At 37.0% G+C, this 20540-nt stretch overlaps 1 protein-coding gene across 1 annotated transcript in view; it reads left to right on the forward strand.

Annotated features, from left to right (window-relative positions):
- LOC147029206 (uncharacterized) overlaps positions 1-2508 on the forward strand; it is a 56690-nt gene extending 54182 nt beyond the window's left edge. The window contains exon 7 of the mRNA XM_085876443.1: positions 18-2508. The gene's annotated coding sequence lies outside the window, so the exon portion shown is untranslated. The remainder of the gene's footprint in view (positions 1-17) is intronic.
- Positions 2509-20540: the final 18032 nt, after the last annotated feature.

The following is a 20540-nucleotide window of genomic DNA, read 5'->3' on the forward strand; positions in this document are numbered from 1 at the left end:
CTGACTATCACGTACAGATCACAATTTCAAATGTATCTTCATGAAAGTTCACCACATCGAAGAGTTTGTCATAAGGAAGAAGCCTTTTGTTTTTGAAGTCAAAAGGTCAACATCTCAGGTGAGACTTCTAATATTCTCAATTTTCATCTGATTGACTTGGAATTCGAAGAGGAAATGCATATTTGGTCGTTCAATTCAACCACCAATTATTTATTTTTGAGGTCAAATTTGTTTGATTGATTTTTCAAGTATCGTGATCTGCAAGACGTCTTCTTGATTGTTTGATATCTCAAAAAGTTGTGGACGGATACGAATGAAATTTGTTGGGCAGGTTGTGTGTGTGACAAGGATAAACTGATGAGATTTTGGTAAAGATCCGGATCCAGATCGGCCAACAGCTAGCCAGTTGAACAAATTCTGCAATTCACAGAGATGTGGTCCACAGATAACCTTTTTCAAATGTTTGCGAAAACTGCATTGGACGTCAATGTATTATGAGATAAAATGGACTCTGTTCAGGATGACATCCACAAGGAATAACTGACTTATGTCGAGTATGTGAGCAAGTGAGCAATCCAGCATACCCATTCACGCACATAATTTACACACCGCTGCACTTGCATGCTTACGTGTCATCCGCGGAGATTCAACTCATAAATGCACTTTCGTGATCCACTTGTAGTGCATATTTTGACAAAGGCACAGAAAGAGAGTGAGTTTTTCATTTAATTGTTCATTGTTCTTTTACATTCTCCAGCCACAGGAAATAAATACGGTATAAACAGAGTAAAATGCTTACTCCCCTTTGTGGCTTCCCCAGAATTTGCCAAGTCTTCATGGCTTTCCGAAAGGTTCACCCTCGTTGATAAAATTATTTCTACACTCAACATGCAGAGGTGTCTGCTTTGAAATATAAAAGGATAAGTGCAACATAGTTCTTAAAACAAGGGAATTATTGCCTTGCTGACAAAATATCATTGTGAAGGTGATATTGTGTTCAGCCTCATGCAGGCACGCTGTAACACCACCATGGCAACAACGATGATTCAGACCTGTCATATTGGCTTTCATAATAATAATTATTATTAGACGGGCCACTTTATGACTGCGAGCAGATACGACCGGGTTCCAAGTTGCCCTGCTTTGATGCAACCCACTTTGTCTTCATGGTATGTTCGGTCTTCTACCAACGTATAAAAGAAAAATCTCTGATCTGGCCCGCCCTCTTCGCTTGCTCGCTCTCGTCTCTGGCCTGCCTGCGCTTCTCTTCAATTCTCTTTTCTTCTCTTCTCTTCTCTTGTGATCTGAGTCACTCTTTAGTTTTTGAGATGAGCGGTGGAACGGATCGGAAGAGAGTCCACAACCGAGTGGAAGAGCCCAACGCCAGACGGAGTCCAATTTGACAGCATAAACATTTGCACGAACAGATTTCTTTCCGCTCTTGGTGGTCTATCCTCTCACACATTCTTTTCTCTTTCCAAAACCCCCTGACCTACATCTTTATACCTTCCTCTTTACCTTACACCTCATCTGCCAATTATCACACATCCACTGACCATACACAGTTGACACCTCAGTTTTCCTCCCTCCTCCCCTTCCTCATTGACTGGGAAGCGTGGAGCCATCGGCCACGCCAGCAACAAAAAGAGGTCGTCAACACCTCAACCTTTTCCTCAGCTCTCTTTCCTTTCTAATTTCCTTGAGTAGGTGTTTGATGATGGCCTTTAGGTTAGCATAATTAAGATTGTAGAAGTTTAGATTGATGTCGATCTGCCCGATGTCTTCTCTTTTGTTTATAATTGCATTTATTTTGCCGCACCTCATCCATCCTTGCTTTCCGCTGCTGTACATAATGCTTTTGTATGAAAAGCTTTTATTATTCCACATGCCTTTCCTCGCCCTTGCTTTGCAAATAAATTGCTTATATTGTGATTGTACCCATTTCGTCCTGTCTTTTCATCCACTGGTCCAGTATGATCCTTACGTCATCAGCTGGGTAGCTTTACCCCACAAAATTTGCTCTTGTTAGCTGGTGCATACTCGCAGTTCCACTCGGTTCCACCTGATTCATTGAGTGAACCAGATTACTCATCCCGGATATGAGACCCCCCTCCCCCTCCCCACCCTTGGTGTAGCCGTCCACACTTGAGGTTCCATGCAAAGTTGTGTAACTGTGGATTGGCAGTACCAATCGGTACTCATTTTTGCTCTGCAACCCGCTGGAGTGCCGAATTATCTGTGTTCGGTGGCCTCGGGGCCTGGTGTTTGGGAGGAACTCGAGCGCTTCCCCTCGTGGTGAAACTCAAACCCCAGATCGATAACAATGTCGTTGCACATGTAACCCTGAATAATTTTCTTCATGTTTGGATAAAGTGTTGTACTTGTCGAATTTTAACATCATCATGAAGGGACTGATAATTATTGAAGGGACTGATAACAGTCCTTATTCCTCATGCGGTATACTTGATAATGAGCTGTTTCAATTTTTTTCCATCGAACAGTTTTGGAGATATTGAGGTGCAAATTTTTTTTTGTTTTTCCAAAATGCTAACCGTATCAATTTACCAGTTACGTCATAATTATTCCGAAAAAAATTATACATCAGTGGAATATGGCGAAGATTTTGTGACATTCGCAGCAATGGTTGCCGAGCAAATGAAAATGAAAGCGAATAAACCTGCGAAAAGCTTCCAGGGAAAGGGATAACAATGGGATCACGCTGAGTTTGCTGAGAGCACTCCTCTTCCTCTCTTTCTCAGAACCGTGCAACTTCAAGATTCAGCCGAACAGTCAATGACTGGTGTCATGCTCCGTCATGCAGGCACATTCACAGCACGACACGAGAATGGCGAAGCCATTTTTCATCCCGAGAGGAGAGCAAAAACGAGATCCTCCATCTCAGCCACGTTCCTCTCACAACTGTCCTCTTCGACAACTGTCCTCACCGTTCTCCTGCTCCAAACCTCACTGTCCTTCGACTGGCTCTCTGACGTCACATCCATTAATCATCCCCTCCAGGGATGTGGTTTTGCCTGCCGTACAGTGATGTACCCCCTGGAGGTGGGGCTTTCTGCCTGCTTCGACGTGTGGCTCGATTGTTGTTCCAAGGATGTTATCTCTCCTGTATCACCGGTCGTGAAATCCAAAAACATAAAATCCAAAAACATAGGAAAACGTCAGAGGGAGCAATTTTTCCTGGGAGAAATTATCCTCAATCCCGACTTAATCAACACAGCACCACCTCTCGTGTGATGACATGTAACACTTCAGCTCACATTTTCCACACTTACTTCACATCGAAATGTCTCCAACACAAACACGGACCGAGCAACTTCATACAATCCTTATTTTGCGATGAAATTCCTCCATTTACCTCAACAACCACAACATCATGCTCACGTGTGACAAGATGTTCCCGTCAAGTGTGAACATTGCAAACAAATCATTGCATCTGGACATGGTGTTCAAAGACAAAAATGATAAAAGTCATTTTTGAACGAGGTCTTGGTTCCCAATAACATCGCATTAAATTCTTCAGAGATTGGGAAAATTACGAAATACCAGGATCTAATAAATGAGGTCAAGAGGATGTGGAAATTGAAGAAAGCTGAAATTGTACCAGTGACAGTTGGAGCCACAGGAATGATGAAGAAAACCCTGAGTGAGCACTTAAAAATCATTCCTTGGAACATCACCACAAACGAGCGACAAGTGGAGGATGTTGGAGGATCAGTGAAGATTTTGAAAAGAGCCCCTGGAACGAGGCCATGAAAACAAAACATCACAGTTTGGTTCATGAATCACGATCCTTCACCAAAAATATGAGGTGGAGATTTTCATTTCTGGGAGAACTCCCTTCCCTCCCTCCTGAAACCTGCAAATGGAGATATCAATCACATGAACAGATGTATGTCATCATGTGTTGTCTTTGTGCCAAGTACGAATAAAATTGGTCCACACATGTTTGTGATATGGTTGCGGATGAACGAACACACACAGAAATCGAGACCAAATCCATAAGCCCCAATTTCCGCCTCAATCCAATGGGGAAGAAGAAGAACAACAATGATGACTCGAGGGGGAGCACTTCAGAGAGTGCAAAACCTCCGCCGCCAATACTGCTGGCTCACTCAAGTGAACCTTATATCTTATTCATTAAATATGATGTCAACAGTGCTGACAGAGTTATAGTTCTTCTCTCCATTTTTGGGGGGTGGGGGGGGGGTTGGAAATCACTTAAAACATGGAGAAATGCAAAAAAGAAATCGAAATTTTGTTGAAAAAAAAAGATGCAAAAATTTTTTTCTCCAACTATTTTTTTTTTGGGGGGGGGGGTTGGAAATCACTTAAAACATGGAGAAATGCAAAAAAGAAATCGAAATTTTGTTGAAAATAAAAAATGCAAAAAAAATTTTCTCCAACAATTTTTTTTTTTGGGGGGGGGGGTTGGAAATCACTGAAAAACATGTAAAAATGCAAAAAAAAAAATTTCTCACAATTTTTTTTTGTGGCGGGGTAACAATTTATTTGGGAGGGGGTTGGATATCACTTAAAACATGTAGAAATGCAAAAAAATTAATTTTTCCCCAATTTTTCCCAATTTTTCTTTTCTCTAACAATTCTTTTTTTTTGGGGGGGGACCAAGTCCAAAATTTAATGGCATGATCCTTGGACCATACCTAACCCCCCCCCCCACCAAGTTTCGTCAATCTGTCGAGTTTTTCCGTAATACTGTTCACTAACAAACAAACAAACAAACAAACAGAAAGGGGTGAAAACAGTAACTTCCATCCATCTTCGAAGATGGCGGAGGTTAACAAGAACTACCACTTTATTACTGCTGGCAGTGATGACAAGGTGCCAAGATGTCCGGCTTTGACACAACCCTGCATTGATAAAACACGGGACTGACGAGTTGCCTGCTGTCTCTACATGCGGGTGGGGTTCATCAGGAAGTGAAAGAGGGACCTTCCAGGTAGCAGTGTGTGTGTGTGTGTGTGTGTGTGTGTGTGTGTGTGTGTGTGTGTGTGTGTGTGTGTGTGTGTGTGTGTGTGTGTGTGTGTGTGTGTGTGTGTGTGTGTGTTGATTGGTATCGACATATGAAGGTTACAGAATGTAGAATGGAGTCCTCCCAGGGCAGGCCGAAAGCATACACCTCGGACCAATCATTCATGGACCAAGCTGTGACGTTTTCTGTTTTCAAAGTTTCGTGGCGAGGGCTCTCTTCAGGATCGTTACTGAACCCTGGACTGCTTCGAACTGCAGTTCGTTTGAAATCATATTCCCAGGGATAGTGTGTAGCACACTTGTAAAGTAGTTCTGGGAAGTTCATGGGATGGCATGTCATCCGTCTGTCCACAAATACATCTTCTTCTCAGAAACACCACATCCGATTTCAATGAAGTTTGTCCACAACCTTCATCACTCATGATGGCATAAAAAAGAGGTCTGAAGGGGTCTCCAGAGGGAGTTTATGGGGGGGAGGGAGGGAAGGAGTAGGTTACCTCCCTGAAGAGGTATTTGCTTTCTTCTCAAACGACATACAATTCCGATGAAACTTGACCACCATCTTCACCAACCGTGATGTACCAACATTAAAAAAATGGGGTCGAAGGGGTTCTGGGGGGGGGGTGGGGGTTGCTCCATAAAATATGCATTTGCTTTCTTTCCTGAAACCACACACAATTTCAATGAAACTTGACCACAACCTTTATCACCAGTGATGTACCAAGGTTTGTTCATGGCATTTAAAAAAACCATCCACAGATATTTACTTTCTTCTCTATTATGTATTTTGTGGGTCATCCATGCTGACCAGTGGTTGCCTGGTTGTCTTATCCAGCCACTACCAGGTGAGCGCCTCGGGGTATTACCCCTGTATTTCATATCTCTGTGAGGTTCTTTGACATTGTGGAAGAAATAATTATATTGATGTAGGCCTACTCTAAATTGTAATTGTGCTGGTGTTTTATAAATTTAATTTTTATGCTCTCAGTCGAATTGGCTGTCAGTGTTCCTTCCCTTTCGTCAAGAGTCTTTTTCCCGAAATGTTTATAAAAGGAATGTTTTGCTCTGGAACAAAGTGACCTTTTCTGATAACACCAAGGTTTTTATGATTACAAAGTTGCTTTTCACCTAGAAGACATGTATTGCATTTTGGAGTTCTTTGTTTAAGGCTTAACAGCCCCCACCACTCTCCCATGAAAAGCATATAAATACCAGAAATTGTAATCTTGTTTTCGTTCAAGCATGTGAGGATGTATACCATCTCAGTGGCTTGTACTCCTTGGCACTAGCCAAGTACCAAGTATAATAAAACTCTCTGATGTGATGTACTTTCACGTTGTGGCAAGTGAATTGATCGGTGTCTTTGATTTGAATAACAGGATTTGCATCGAGTCGGTTAAACGGTAAATTAAAAGTAAATACAGGACCAAATAATATGTTAATCAATAACTTCCACAACAACATCATTCCTGTCGGTCCAGCAATCACTGATATGGGCTGTTTCACAATGAGGGTACCAAGTTTGTCTCACACACACTAAAAATTCAAACTCAATATTTTTATGTTTTTATTTCTCCAAATCCAACATTGTTAATTACAATACTTAGATCCAAATTTTTGGAGCATCTGAATGAATCTTTCTTATTAAAAATAATACCCCAAGGATGTTAGGAGAGTATTTTTGAAACTACAACAGTCATTAATACAATTCAACTATAACCACCAGTGGTGTAACAAGATAAATTTCATGAATGTAAATACCTTTTACTGATAATGGATATTCATGACCATGTCAACCTTAAAAAAAAAAAATCAAAGTTTATAGCCAGCAAGTAGTTTCCTGATAACTCGTGGCAGTTTAGGTGTTTCCGGAGAGGACACATTTTTGACGGACACATGTAAGGCAATCAGTGCAGGCCATGCAAATAGAAGGTTATTGGTTACACTCATACTTTGTCGCATAATATCAGTGCAGGTATATACAGACTTGGTAAAAGACAATAAACTTTTAAAAAGACCCTTTATTGATATAAAAAAATTCTACAATATGCATTTCCAGAGAGGACATTTTTTGACGGACGAACGGTGGGACATATTTATTGAGGGTGAAATAAATATTCATCGTCTGAAATGAATAATATGTTGTGGAAAAAGTACAGAAGAGGTATTAAATTGATGCAACAACAAATAAAAGTCCCAATTTCTGCTTATATTTGTTTATACACTGTGAATGCAGTGTACCTGGAGAAAATGAGACAGCTATTTGTCAAAAAATGGCAATTTTTATGCCATTCTGCCAAAAAATGACATTTTTTGTCAAATAAAAAGTGGTCCAAGTTGTGCCATCACCAGTACCAACTACTGGCCTTAATGACAGATAATACAGCTTCTCATTTAGCTATTTAGCATGCAAGGGTACAAAATACCAGAAATGACCATGACTGTGAAAAGCCCATATGACTTTGGCATTCTTCAGCTTCCAGGATCTTCTCGCATCTTTCTTGAGATCTTGGTGTTTGGACATTTTCTTGATTTCTGCATCGTTTCGTCCAAAATCACTGCTATTATCACCTCAATAAGGAATACCTTCGTTTTTTTTTGGACCTAAGTATGACATTGTTACGAATCTGGCAACCAGGAGCACTCAACGTTCACGTCCTTATAGAACAGTTATATCGGTAAGTGTGTGTTTCTCGTTAGGGTCCCGTCCCTTGTTTAGTGGGTAATTGGGTGTTTGTGCGCTGCGAAGTTATTTCATAGTCGGGCTTTAAATCTTTATATCTGACATCTTGAACAACAAAGATAACAACAACATGCCTTTGCCTCGCTTCCTCAACCCGACACCACAGCACCCGCGGTGGGCGCAGATCAAGGCGGAACCTCGCGGCGGCTCTCGCCCAATCGGGGTGTTGCGAGCGAGGTTGCCATCCTTCGACCAATGGGACTCCTCCACTCTGTGAGGGGCAGTCCACGTGATGTCACCATGCCCCCGGACAAATCAACGGATTTGGCGCCCATTTTGGCCGGTTACAGAGGCGACGAGCGCTTTTGTGCACCCAAACCATCGAGTGAGAGAGAGCGGGTTGCGAGTAGGCTTCCCCCCCCCCCGCCCCCCGGACAAGGAGAGGATAAGGATTCGGCGCGATCGGACTGTGGCCAGAGTGTGTTGAGACCCTACTGTGCTCAACTGAAGTTATGATCCGTCTGGAGTTACGATCCGTTTCGAGTTTAGTTGGAGTCGAGTGGAGTTCAGTTGTGTTGAGATCCAGCAGAGTTCCAGTCAAGGTCACGTCGCCTGGTTGCCTTGTCAGCCTCGTCGCCTGGTCGTCTCGTCTGGCCTGCCGGCGTTCTGTCTGATCCACCTTCGCACCGGCTGGCATCCATCATTGCATTGTGTTGCGGGTTCGAGTCTCACCGAACCGAATCATCGAAAACCGAATGAAGCAGGAAGGTCCAAGCTGGCTTCTTACCTCCAGCTCACCTTCCCTCCGAGCTGGGGGTAGCAATAAAGGCCGCAGCCATCATTTCTTTTGGGGGGGGTGTCTGTGTGTGGGCCCGTCTGTTAAGTAGAATCGTTAAGCGCTTGCGTTATTGTACATTGGAATATATTCGGTTGTAATCTGCTCTTTGTCTCCCTTCCCGATTTTTGCCCATTATTGTAAAATAAATTTCCATATTGTTGAATGTCCCAGCTCGTTCCCTGTAATTTATTTTATTGGCTTAGCATGCTGTGTATAGAGAAATAGCGAGGTTGCAAATTGTTCATTTGGTCCGATGGGCCTTGGTGACCACCGCTCGGGTTACACACTGTTCGAGTCTGCTAACGGCCGTTCCGCTCGAGGTCCGTCGAGGGTGTGAAGTCCCCGGTAGCTTTGCCGCATGGGTATTTAGATATATTGAAGTTTGGCAATTGACCCTACTCCACGTGGTCGAATTATTGGCGATTCATGGTCCAGGAAGGGACCCATGCCTTTCGGACTTATCCGAGAGTCACGACCTCTATTCTGGTGTGTTCGGTGGAGCCGACTCCACTGCTCCCTCCAGCGGTTGTGCTTGCCACCGATACCTGGCCCACAATATTTGGGGGCATCGCTTTGTTTTTGATGTGTTGTTTATTGTTCTCGATTTTAATCGATTGATATATTGGCGCTTGTGAAACGCCTTATTCTTTCGGTGAAGTTTACCGACTTGTTTTCTTGAGTTTGAATGGCAGGTGAACATTTCCTCATTGAGATGTTTGAGTCATTAACTCGTAAACATGTTGTGTTTTGTATCCTTCCCAATGAGGTGGAACTGAACGATGTACTTTCCACCATTGGTAACATCATTCGATCACAGAACATTTGTGCTGCTGTTGCATGAATAAGAAGTTTGTCATGTTTGTGTCGGAGGAACACATGGTGGCAACGATAGTTGAGCACGGCCTGTTCATCCAACTAAACATTTACCTTTCTGTGTTCGCTTTGCAGGCCCCAACAGTTAAAGTTCCTATTACTAATATTCCACCATTCATAAAGAACGAGGACTTGTGTAACCAGTTAAACAAGTTCGGTAAGGTTGTGTCGAGGATCTCAATGGTGCCGATGCGTAATATTAGCGATAAGTTTAAACACGTCATGTCCTTTAAAAGATTAGTTAATATGATACTACCTGAAAATGACAAAACACTAAATGTCATGCTTAGTGCAAAAATTATTGGTTTGAAGATAAAATGTATGCCTCCTCAGAGGTCATGACGTGTTTTGGGTGTGAAGCATACAGGCATTTGTGTTTACAAATGTGTTTATACAGGAAGAGTGTTTGTCCCAATGCGGTTAAACCGCAAGAAAGTAAAGGAATGGCGAGGAACGATTCTTCCTCACCACACACTGATGGCGAGAAGGTAAATCGGGAGCCCCCCCCCCACTGACTGAGGTGTGTGACGGGTTCGACTCCTCCACCCTGACCGGAGTTGAGTAGAGGGTGTTTGATCGTGGCGTAATTAATCCTCCCCCACCAAAGGAGGAAGTGAAAGTGGTTGAATCCTCTCCTGTATAATCCATTGCAAAGGACAGTGTGGACGACATGGATGTATCGGTAAGGCCTCAGTCACCTTTGCCACGGCGGCCGTGGGGTCTCCAGAATCTACGGCAGTAGGGTGAATATACTGATTCTGGCTCACTTTCCCCATGTAAAGTGAATGGGGATTCTCAGCAATTCATATTTTTTTCCCCTAAAAAATAAACCCCCTTTTTATCCCAAGGTATATTTATTTGTCTCCCCTTTTAACCTCGGGGCACTTTTTTTCAAATAACCAATGCATATTGTTTCGCTCACTCATTGAACCTATAAACATTTGTTCAAGTAGTAAAGTAGTCAGGTGAATATACTGTGATTTTCTAAAGGTGATTCCAAAGAAATATCTAAAACATGTAAGTGAATGGAGATTTTAATAACCTCCCCTTTTCACCGAGGAGCACTTTTTTCAAATCACCAATGCATATTGTTTAGCTCACTCATTGAACCTATAAAGATTTGTTCATTCTCAAATTCCTTCCATAGTTTAATTTTTTTGCACAATAATCCCCATCTAAAATATTTAAAAATAAAACATTTGAATCTTTATATTTTTCAAGCTACGCCTTTTGTGCCATTACGAAATGATAAACTTCTCTTAATGCTCTTGTTTGACCACCTCCTGAGCCTCAGATTATTTTTTTTGCATAAGCCACGCCCACTTTTCATAAGCCCCGGCCACTTTCATGAGGTATTTTCATAAGACACGCCCACTTTAATGAGGTATTTCCGTATGCCACGCCCACTTTTACTAAGCCCCGCCTACTCTTGCATCATTTTCAGTTCATCTCCGACTCAAATAATTCACTCAAATTCTAGAATGTTATGGTTTTGAAAAATTTCCCAACGAAGGCTTGCCTGGGGTTGCCCAGGGAAACCAGTCTTTCTCTAAAAAAGCTTCAAACCCAGACTCCATTTTAAACATATTTTTTACTTTTACTGAAAATGGAGTGCTGTGCTGATCTTGAGTGGGATGATTTTGGAGTTCCTTGGAGTTCTACTACTTGTATGGAACTAAACCTTCAAGTTGATGAACTGTATTCAAACCTCTTATCTATTGAGGTAAGATTTTATTTTCCTATTTGCAGAGTTTGATTTAAGCAAAGACTCATTTAATAATTAAATCACTTAATTAATACATTATTATTTTCTCTCACAGGAAATTGTATCTGAAATACAAAATGAAAATACTGCTTTTGCTGCAACTTGGGGCGAAATTGTTGGCTTGGTTGAAGACCTTGTGAGCAACCAAGACCCAGAGAACGAGCTTGTCCTCGATGACCCAACCAGAGTTATACCTTGGAGACCAGCAAAATCCTGAAAAAGAGTTTTGCAATCGTACTCATTGTGAGTTATCAAGACAATACCCACTGAACAAGTAATACCTTGATGAGCCAGAATGCAAGTTTTACCTTGGGGACTCACAAATTTTGAAAAAAACAGAAAATGAGTTCTGCCTTGATGGTTTAAATAACTACCTTGGAGACTCAGGAAAAGGGTTCTGCCAAGATGGTTCCAAATATGGGGCCCACCTTGGAGACTCACAAATTTTGAAAAAATCAGTAAATGAGTTCTGCCTTGATGGTTTAAATAACTACCTTGGAGACTCAGGAAAAGGGTTCTGCCAAGATGGTTCTAAATATGGGGCCTACCTTGGAGACTCACAAATTTTGAAAAAATCAGGAAATGAGTTATCCCGAAGAGACTTTGTAAGTTGGTTTTATTTTGGAGACTTGAAATGTGGGTTCTGGCTTGATAACTCACAATGTGATGCATATCTTGGAAACTCAACAGGAATGTGGTTATACCTTCGAAGACTTGGAAAGTTGGGTTTATTTTGGAGACTTGAAATGTGGTTTCTACCACTCTTGGGGATCTAAACCTATCGATGTACTTCTTTGTTGGATGGTGCTTGATGAGAACAATATCAAGAAAGTTCTGGGAAGAAAGTGCAGAAAAGTTCTTACTCCCCCTTTCTACTTCATCAAACTTGAAAGCTTTAAAAGACAGAATTGGAAGAAGAGAAAAAAAAAAACATAAAAAAAAATTGTTGAAATACGTATTGAAAAAAAAAGACTGTGTTGGGAGAGGGTTGGGGTGGGGGTTAGGATTTTGAATGTGAGGGTTGGGGTGGGGGTTGAGATTTTGAATGTGAGAATTGGGGTGAGGGTTGAGAGGTTTCATATTCGTTAAAGTGTGAATCGTGTCATTATACCTATCGACAATATCCTGAATAAAAGATAACCATTGTTGTGAACCGAGTTGTGTGAATTTTTTACAGAGTCTCTCTTTTAAGGTTCGATGAAAGCGTTCAATAACAACAGCTTTTCCTTCATTAAAGGTACTGTATTAATGTAATGCTGTTATTTTTTTTTAGAAAATTCATAAATATCCTTGTTATAATACTCTCCATCCTCATCAGTCCACAATTTTTGAGGTTTTCTCTTACTTTTATCAAATATCTGTTGAAAGGCAAACATAAGAGTTATCTTATTGTTTCGCATATTGTTGATCGCATATTTCGCATATTACCTGTTTTGTTTTTTAAAGGGTCAACCCATGCGTATCTACTCCTCAAATCAAGAATGGTTAAAGCATACTTGTACCCCTTATCATTATTGAGTTCAATCAAATCAGCAGACCAGATATAATCAACTTCCTTGGAATAAACCTTCCTTCTATGAAACTTTGTGATTATTGGTTTATGTAATTCATCAGCTAATTGTTCTTCAGTCTTAATGACATCATTCGAGCCTGTAAGTTTTTTGAATTTCCAAGCCCAAGTTTCATTTTAACACTGATCATCTTCTTCACGATGAACCTATCAACTTTTTCTCTCAAGGTTGGATTTTGTAGCAGAGACAAATTATACAACATTTCTCTATCGGCTTCATGCTTTTCTTCCAAAGTTGTGGTATTCCTATAATCAATATCGTGTATCATGCACATTTCATCAACCCTATTGATGGGTTTACTCCATGGGTTAGGATTGTCTGCCTCATCTAATCTTTTATCCAAGTTTGTGCCTGGACCACAGAAAGAATACCCTTGTAGATGTAATTCCCCTGGTATTCCAGAAGTTGAAAATTTACTTCCTGATAAAATCTTTTGTATATCATGTGTGTGTTTGGAAATAAGTTGGCTCTTTTTTGAACCACACACCGAACATGTACCTTTTTGTATAACCCTATTATTTTAAAATATGAAATATTTTTTGTACTAGTTTTCTTTTTACATTTGAGACAATAACTCATTTACTTATGAGAAAAATTCCTACAGACTGTGAAAACCTTTTTAGTTTCCAACATGCGCATTTGAATCTTAATTTTTAAAACATAAGGAATCCTTAGAAACTCTCTCCTCCATTTATTTAAGAAAAAAATGAAAAGCTTGAATTAAAGTCAATATCTTTCGCTTGAAAACGATGTCAATAGTCTTGTCGAAAATATTGCAAATAGACTTGTCAATTCTTTGTTTTCCTCCTCGGTGGGTTGAGTTATTTTCCGTAATACCCCCAATCTTTTTGTCATCTCATTGGTTTCCATATTTTAATATTTATTTATTCTCTCTTTCCTCCCGCTCCTCTCTCTCCTCCTTCTCTCTCTTCTCTTTCTCCTCCTTCTCTCTCTTCCCTCTTTCCTCCTTCTCTCTCTTTTCTCTCTTCTCCTTCTCTTTTTCCTCCTTCTCTCTCTCCTTGTCCTCTTCTCTCTCTTCAACTCCTTCCTCGTCCCTGACTATCCTTGAATCACTGACACCCCATAGAATATTATACATATATTCATCAGGATTTCTTGTTATTCCTGCATCAAATTTTTTTTTTTTTACAACAGGAAACCAATAAAAAAATTTTGAATGTCTAAAAGAGCCTTACGTTTTCTTAACTTTATAATTTTGTCATTATTTAACATTTTAGTTAAATCCAAAGTTGTTAGTAGGGTGAATATACTGATTCTGGCTCACTTTTCCCCATGTAAATGAATGGGGGATTTTCAGCGATTCATTTTTTTTTCCTCAAAAGTAAACCCCCTTTTTATCCCAAGGTATATTTATTTGTCTACCCTTTTAACCTCGGGACACTTTTTTTTCAAATAACCCATTCAATAAGATAAAGATTTGTTCAAGTAGCAAAGTAGTAATGTGATTTGTTAAAGGTGATTCCAAAGAAATATCTGAAACCTCTAAGCCTCGGGACACTCTTTATCAAATAACCGATGCATATTGTTTAGCTCACTCATTGAACCGATAAAGATTTGTTCATTCTCAAATTCCTTCAATAGTTTAATTTTCTTTGCACAATAATCCCCATCTAAAATATTTAAAAACAAAACATTTGAATCTTTATATTTTTTAAGATACCCCTTTTGTGCCATTACGAAATGATAAAACTTCTCTTAATGCTCTTGTTTGACCACCTCCTGAGCCACATATCATTTTGAGATTATAGTAAATTGTTTTTTCATTGTTCAATTGATAACCATCAAAGTTTTCAGTCCATTCAAGGATATTCATTTTTTTCTTTACATCCTCAAACTTACTAGTTTATAAATTCATTCGCTTATTTGTTTTATTTACCTTTGTTTTAGTTATTTTTTCAATAAGACTTATTTGATATTTTTCACATTCATTATGTTTTCCATTTATATACCAAGACTGAGATTTTCTCCACTCTTTAGTTTGATTAATACTTGGTTTGACCATTTATATATTGCGAGAAAACGCGGCGGTAGCCCTTAAAAAACCCTAACCCATCTTCCCATCGTTAAAACACAATCTATTCTATTCACTCTTTCATACAATATCCATATGGAACACAATCTATTCCATTATTTAAAATAAATCTCTTATCATCAAAGGCTCCTAATGCCTTTTTATTTACTTCTTCACTATATATGTTATGTTTATAACTTCTTATTGCATTCATTTTCCTATATTCTTCTCTCTTATTCATCAAACAATTATAATAACTTCTAAAAGTTATTGATTTATTTATTACATATTTCTTTATTCCCTTTAACCTTTTATCAATCCGATCACCATACTTATAAGCATATGCCTTTGCTCTCAATCCAATAAACTCACTCATTACTTTTCCACCCAACGCATCCTTAAACTTCCCAATAACGTTTTCATTATTTTTCGAAAATAACTCACTCTTCTTGCTGAAATTACTTGTATCATATACTCCAATATTTTTCTTCATATCTTCATAAACATCATCAGTTTTTATATCTAGGATAAAACTATCAGTGTCCATATACAACAATGAAACATTTTCACCATACTCTTTCTTTAAGTCATTATATAAATAATCATACATCAATATCTTTGATAAATCAAGAACTGCTGTTCCAATATAAATTGGTTTATCCATTACAATACTTTCCTTTTTCATATGAATAGTAGAAAAGTTCTCTGAAAAAACCTCTTCTCTCTCAAAACTTGGTTTATTTATCAATCTCGAAGCTTCTTTCCAAGATGTTGCGAATCTAATGTTTTGCCTGTTTCTAACATTTTCCATAGTCTTTCCAAATACAGCATTATTCATTGATTTATAAAAGTCCCCTTCAAATTTTACTTTGTATTTGCTCTCATATCTGTATTGAATTGAATATACTTTTTCACCCAAGGAGTATGTTTAAATTTTAAAACTCTATGAATTTTAGCTACTCTCAATCCTTCTCTCAAAAACTGTTTTAAGCTTCTCTGATGCAAAACATATCCCTCTTTATCATAGAATGTTGTTAATAACTTTTCTGTTGATTTGCCTTTAACATTAAAACTTTTATGATAATCACTGAACCATTCTTTCTTTGGGGTTTCTTTCTCACATGCAAAAGGAAGATCTTTATGTTTATTATGAAGATCACTCGGGTACCTCAAATCAACTTCAAAATAATAACCTTCTTCTTCGTCATTCAATTCCTCTTGAGAAGAAATAACAATATTCATCAAAGCCTTTTCATAATCCTTTTCTTCCACCCACTCTAATTTACCATAACGCAGAGATTGAGGCATTGCCCATCCATACAAATTATTAGCATCAAAATACATCAGATAATTACTATCTTTTTCACTATCATAATTTGGAAGATATTTATTATTTGCTTTCGCATATCTTTTTGAACATAATTGTGACATTCCACCTCTCTTGCACTTCTCAATCATCAAAAGCATATCAACATCACTGATTAAATCTATATCTTGTTTTGTCATTTTCAACATTGCACTCCAAGCTCAACCAGGAGCTGTGAAATAGTGGGCAGAATCTAATCCATAACAATTTTTATTATGACAGAGTGATCTAAAAGCTTCAAGCACATCAGCAAACAATAAAACATGTTTTTAGATATAAATCATGATATTCTCCAAGGTTCTTTATCTTAAATATTTTCCATATTTCTTGTGCGTGTTTATATTCCTTATCACTTATCTCTTCTTCATAAAGGTTATTGTAGAAACTTTCTTTTGAAGGAAGTTGTGTTTCTTTAAATCTCATAAATGAATCCATATAATCATAAGGATAAATTCCCTTACTTGTAAGAATTTTCTCTTTACTTTGAATTTCATTCCTTGTTTGAATTTCCTCTCTCGTGAGAATTCCTTCTTTAATCAGAATTTCCTCTTTAGTTAGAATTTCATTCATTGTTCGAATTTTCTTTATAATTAGAATTTCATCTTCAGTTAGAATTTCTTCATTAATTTCCTCATTAATTAGAATTTCCTCTTTACTATGAATTCTCTCTTTAATCTGAATTTCCTCTTTAGTGAGAATTTCCTCTTTTGGAAAGAATGAATTAAGATTTGGAAAAGAGTCCGTGGAGCTTAGATTTGATGCGACGTAGGCAAGTGGTGTTCCCATAAACTTGTAAGAATCTAGAAACCTAATACGAATTCAAGGTTTTGTGAATATCATTTTTGCAAATGAAATATACTTTTGACTTGTGTTTGTTATGGCAGAAATATTCCCTGGTGTTTTTGAAAGTTCATTTAAAAATAGATGTGTATCATAGTTGGCGCTGTTGTGAAGAAAGACTGGAATAAAAGAAGGTAATTTATAATTAAGATTACAACAGGAATGAGCGGGACCTGTATATTTACCAGGAAGATGACAATGATCCCTAACTTTAGACTCCTTAATTTCCCCTTCACAAATGTGACAGATATTGTTCTTTCTAAATTCTAATTTTTCTTCTTTGGTTAATTTCATCGGTTCATTTGTTTCTTTCATAAATTTAGTGAGTCTTATACAATCCTTTTCTAATCGTTTTACAAACTCTTGTGAAGCTTTTTTTCCACTATAATGTTCAAGTTTGTTATACTTTTCTCCAACTTTTTTTCTCCTATTTGATATAATAGCAGAAACCACAAGGATTATGTTTTTGATATTTATTTGTATATGATTCTTTTGGATTAGGAGAAGCAGTATTTATCTTTTTAAGGATACACTCAAAATCAGCGTATATCACAAATGGGTGCATGATAGATTTATTATAATCTTCAAAAGAAATCTTTTCACCAGGTTTAGGCATTGTAATTACAGCTGATTTATGATTACTACAATATTTTGAATGTTGTTCTAATCGTTCTTTTGTATGAAATGAATTAAGACATCGCTTACAAGGATATATTTTGTTTGCTGTTCTGAATACCTGAGAAGAGATTAATCTTGATAAATTATTGATGTATGTGTAATGTGAATTATTCCCAACACTAAAATATAAAAGATCAATGTGTGTTTCTTCATTTTTATAGTTGTTTGAAATTTTTAATATTTGAACTTTGTTTGTATCCGTTAATCCATATACATAAATAGAAAGATAATTCTTTTTCTCAAATTTCGGAATATCTGTTAGTGGCATTGGGAATTTAAAATCTTTAATGTCCAAGGTATTCTCATATTTCATATATTGTTTTACTCTTTCTGAATTACATTTTGGTGGATGAAAGTGAGCAAGAACAGAGCAGAGAAAACATTTATTATCATTGTTCTTAACATTAACAACTGCCTTCTTTAGTTGTATTTCTTTTGGTAATTCAATATAAGAAGAAGCTTTAAGAGGGTTTGATTTTAGAATGTGTATATCTAAAAAGATGATTTTTTAAATATTGAATCCACTTCCTACCACTGTATTATCAACATCCTCCTCTTGTTTTGATAGTTCTTCATAAACCCCACTATTCAAAAAATCTTGAAATGATGTTATAAAATGAAGATGTTCTCATATAAGGAGTTTGTTCTTCATCTTGTCTTTTCATATTCATTTTCACTCCCATATAAAACTTTAAAGTTTTCATTTCTTTTAATGTCTTTTTAATAACTTTTTCAACATCAGGTTTCACTTTTTCAATTGATTCAGCTGTTGATGATGGACCGGGTTCTCCAAATTGAAAAATCCTTATTTTTATATGCCCTTTAAATGCCCCATCAGTGTTTTCAATATAATAGTCTCCCTTTACTTTAAACTTATTTTTCTTGTGTTTTTGTGATTGAAGATGTCTATTATGACGACTCTTCAAAACATCCTTTGAACAGATATCACAATGTTTTCTTTCCAACTCAAAAGGAGATATTTTATGAAATAGATTAAATGTGTGTTTGTTGGTTCGGAGGTGTTTTCTATCATGTTTATATTTGTGATTACAAACATCGCAGTATGTTGTATTCACCATATTTATATAATAAATCTTTGCTTGAACTAAAATTTTCTTGATGAAAATTTCGTTTATTTTACAGGTGAATCTGTGCTTAAAACCATTTTATCCTCCAACTTTTTCACTTAATAAATACAATGTTTCAAGACACAAAAGACAAGTTTCAATCAATCTCTTCATTTGTTAAAGATACTGAGAAATATGTCAAGGATGTAAAATTGAACAAAGATAAATATAACAACTATTGGATAAAAACAATTATGGTGGATATGATGAGTTCGTCAATTTCCTTCAGTGGAAGGGCTTTTAGTATACCTGGTAGAACATCAATTAAAGTATCTCGAACAAAAGTTTCTCCTCTCCTTCTGGTAATATATTCAAAACTAGAAAAAGCAATGAAACAAGAAAAAGTATCAAAAAAACAAAAACCTTATGGATGAAGCTTTAGAAAGAAAAGATAAGACCATCTGTAAAATGCAAGGAGAAATTTGTATTTTTTTCAACAACCCTAAAGATGTAAATCCTGATGAAATAAAGGATGTTAATATATCAGGTGAAATGACATTTCGTTCAATAGTACTTAACGATCATTTTAAAATTACCTTTAATATAAAAAATGTTGTCGTTGAATCTGGTAATGAAAAAAAGTATATTGATGGTAATATTGTTAAATATGAGTCAATATACAACTGAAAGTATAGATGAATTTCAGTTTTAGTAAAGTTTTACTTTATAAATATGCTGGACTTTCCTGATTCTCCATATGACAAATTTGAGAATTGTCCTGCGTGTGAAAGACGGGGATTAAACACAGTCAAAAGCCTATAAACAATGTATATTCTGTGATTATCTTCCAATTAATGATAATAAAAAATATAAAAAGGAAAATAATTCTTTTAGATTTACACCAAAAATGAATTACTTTACAAGATTGATTAGAGAAATGAATGTAAAGTATGAGGGTGATAACACACCTTTCCTTACAAGGGAAGAAACTGAACGTATTAGAGAAATGTTCAAAGGATTGTTGTTATATATTATTCATGGATGTGATTTTCAGGGAAATATCAACACAAGATATTGCATAAATAAAATAATGGATTATCTTGAAATTAAACCTGAACTTAGGATAAAATATAGAGTTTCTAAAAAAGCCAATAATAAATTAAATAACCTGTTTTCCAAGTATATAAATGAATGATTTTTTACCCATTTGGGAAAATAAGATAAAATTTAACAATCATAAAAAATCTTCCAAATTCATGAAGATGTCTCATCGTTGGTTCATGCGGATGTGGAAAAAACCTGCTTACTTTTGAAGATGCTCCTGACTCCCAACTTTTTAGATTATGATAATTTAATAATTTTCACAAAGTCGAGTTTTCAACCAGAGTATCAACTACTCTCACAAGGTTTTAATGCTGGTCTTCAAAAAGAAGATATAATCGGTTTATTTAAACTTCAAAAAAACCTAAATGATTATAACATTGAAGATATAATTCAACTATTTTGTGATACACAGAGATGTAAAAAGAAATCAAATCCGATAACTTGTATTCTTAGTGATAATACGGATGATATACCATCTTCCCAATATTTGGATAAATCAAAAAAGAACCTCGTTATCTTTGATGATTGTGTTAATGAGAGAAACCAAACGGAAATGGACAGCTACTACACAAGAGGGAGACATTCTTCTTGTAATTGTATTTATCTTCGTCAATCGTACTTTCAGCTTCCTCATCGTTCCATCACAAACAATGCTAATACTTTTATTTTATTCAAGTTAAATTCAATAGATATCAATAATTTTTGGAGAGATAATT

Source organism: Eptatretus burgeri, chromosome 4 (genome assembly GCF_056783735.1).
Source record: "Eptatretus burgeri isolate ZD-2024b chromosome 4, Ebu_testis_v1, whole genome shotgun sequence".
NCBI classification, from domain to species: domain Eukaryota; kingdom Metazoa; phylum Chordata; class Myxini; order Myxiniformes; family Myxinidae; genus Eptatretus; species Eptatretus burgeri.